Source organism: Portunus trituberculatus, chromosome 2 (genome assembly GCF_017591435.1).
Source record: "Portunus trituberculatus isolate SZX2019 chromosome 2, ASM1759143v1, whole genome shotgun sequence".
NCBI classification, from domain to species: Eukaryota; Metazoa; Arthropoda; class Malacostraca; order Decapoda; family Portunidae; genus Portunus; species Portunus trituberculatus.
Genome location: NC_059256.1, coordinates 12826811 through 12829310, shown reverse-complemented (window position 1 = coordinate 12829310; position 2500 = coordinate 12826811). Strand labels below are relative to the sequence as shown.

General features: G+C 42.2%; 1 long non-coding RNA gene across 1 annotated transcript in view; it reads right to left on the bottom strand.

The window, feature by feature from the left end:
- The window catches only part of LOC123506140, a 13063-nt gene that overhangs the window by 8399 nt on the left and 2164 nt on the right, over positions 1-2500 (bottom strand). The window contains exons 2-4 of the long non-coding RNA XR_006675361.1: positions 1842-2082; positions 1194-1409; positions 1-25 (exon numbers count right to left, since the gene is read on the bottom strand). The exon at positions 1-25 is cut by the window's left edge and continues 155 nt beyond it. This is a non-coding gene — a long non-coding RNA (uncharacterized LOC123506140). The remainder of the gene's footprint in view (positions 26-1193; positions 1410-1841; positions 2083-2500) is intronic.

Sequence of the window (2500 nt, the reverse complement as noted above, 5' to 3'; positions counted from 1 at the left end):
CCCGGGACTGGCTTGCGCGGTGGGGCTAAGAAGAGAGATAGAGAGGGAGGGATACGGGTTTATGAGCCGGGAGATGGAGACAAAAATGGGTGTTCATTCATACAGAGAGAGAGTTAATATGCGTGTGTAGAGTTTAGACTTTAGAGAGAGGATATTAGAGAGTTAGAGACAGAGAGAGAGAGAGAGAGAGATTGATATGAGGAAATGATTGTTTTGGTGTGTTTTTGGGTGTTTTTGGGTGTTTTGGTGTGTTTTTGGTGTGTTTTTGGGTGTTTTGGGGTGTTTTGGTGTGTTTTGGTGTGTTTTGGTGTGTTTTGGTGTTTTGGGGTGTTTTGAGGTGTTTTGGGTGTTTTGGGGTGTTTTGAGGTGTTTTGGTGTGTTTGAGGTGTTCTGGTGTGTTTTGAGGTGTTTTGAGGTGTTTTGGTGTGTTTTGGGGTGTTTTGATGTGTTTAGGGTGTTTGAGGTGTTTTGGTGTGTTTTGAGGTGTTTTGAGTGTTTTGGGGTGTTTTGAGGTGTTTAGTGTGTTTTGAGGTGTTTTAGTGTGTTTTGAGGTATTTTGGTGTGTTTTGTTGTGTTTTGAGGTGTTTTGGTGTGTTTTGAGGTGTTTTGTTGTGTTTTGAGTTGTTTTAGTGTGTTTTGGTGTGTTTGAGGTGTTTTGGTGTGTTTTGGTGTGTTTGGGGTGTTTTGAGGTGTTTTGGTGTGTTTGAGGTGTTTTAAGGGTGTTTTGGTGTGTTTGAGATGTTTGGTGTGTTTGAGGTGTTCTGGTGTGTTTTGAGGTGTTTGAGGTGTTTTGAGGTGTTTTGAGAGTGTTTTAGTGTGTTTTGAGGTGTTTAGTGTGTTTTGGTGTGTTTTGGTGTGTTTGGAGTTGTTTAGTGTGTTTGGTGTGTTTGAGGTGTTTGGTGTGATTTGGGGTGTTTGAGGGTGTTTTGAGGTGTTTTGGTGTGTTTTGGCGTGTTTTGGTGTGTTTTAGTGTGTTTTGGGGTGTTTAGAGGTGTTTTGGTGTGTTTTGAGAGTTAGAGCGAGAGAGAGAGAGAGAGAGAGAGAGAGAGAGAGAGAGAGAGATTCACATCATATATAAAGATTGTATAGTTTTAGCTGGGATTGACTACTACTACTACTACTATTACTACTACTACTACTACTACTACTACCACCACCACCACCTCTCTCTCTCTCTCTCTCTCTAACCTTACCAAACTTTCTTCACTCAAAGTGGCAGACGCTGTGGAGGTGGTCATATCCGCAGCGGCTGTGGCTGTGGGGGCTGTAGCTGTGGCGGCGGGGGCTGTGGCTGTGGCTGTGGCGGCGGCGGCTGTGGTAGTTTGCTGTGTTACGAATGAAAACCGTTTTGCCCTTGTTAATTCCGTTTCCAAATTCTTGACCTGTTTTTGAAGCGCGTTGATTTGCGTCTGTGGGAGAGAGAGAGAGAGAGAGAGAGAGAGAGAGAGAGAGAGAGAGAGAGAGAGAGAGAGAGAGAGAGAGAGAGAGAGAGAGAGAGAGAGAGAGAGAAGCACCATAAATGAATGTTAATATAATATCACTTGGTCTCAGAAACACCCCAAAACACTCAAAACACCTAAAACACCTAAAACACTCAAAACACACAAAAAACAACCAAAAACACCCAAACACAAACACCTCAAAACACCTCAAAACACACCTACACACAAAACACACCAAAACACTCAAAACACCCAATACACACTCAAAACATCTCAAACACACCTAAAACACAAAACACACTCAAAATACCTCAAAACACAAAACACCAAAAACACACCCAAACATACCCAAAACATCCCAAAACACCCCAAAACACCCGAAAACACAGCAAAACATACCTTTAAATCAGCATTCTCCTTGACAATTTCACCTCCTCCTCCTCCTCCTCCTCCTGCTCCTCTTCTTCTTCCTTCCTCTGCCAGCTCCTCCTCTTCCTCCTCCTCCTCCTCCTCCTCCTCCTCCTCCTCCTCTTCTTCTCTTGTCACACTCATCCGTAAGAAGCTCAATTCGTATCTTTAAATCCTCGATAACTCTCTCCTTGTCTTGTGTCAAAGCTCGGGCAGTCTCAGCAAACTCCATCTAGGGAACATTATTATTATTATTATTATTATTATTATTATTATTATTATTATTTGTGGTGTTTTTAGGGTGTTTTTGTGGTGTTTTTGGGTGTTTTGTGGTGTTTTGTGGTGTTTTGTGGTGTTTTTGTGTGTTTTTTGTGTGTTTTGGTGTGTTTTGAGGTGTTTTGGGGTGTTTTGTGGTGTTTTTGGGTGTTTTTGAGGTGTTTTGGTGTGTTTGAGGTGTTTTGGGTGTTTTGAGGTGTTTTGTGGTGTTTTGTGTGTTTTGGTGTGTTTTGTGTGTTTGAGGTGTTTTGGGGTGTTTGAAGTGTTTTGAGGTGTTTTGGTGTGTTTGGGGTGTTTTAGGGTGTTTGAGGTGTTTGTGGTGTTTTGGGGTGTTTGAGGTGTTTTTGAGTGTTTTAGTGGTGTTTTGAGGTGTT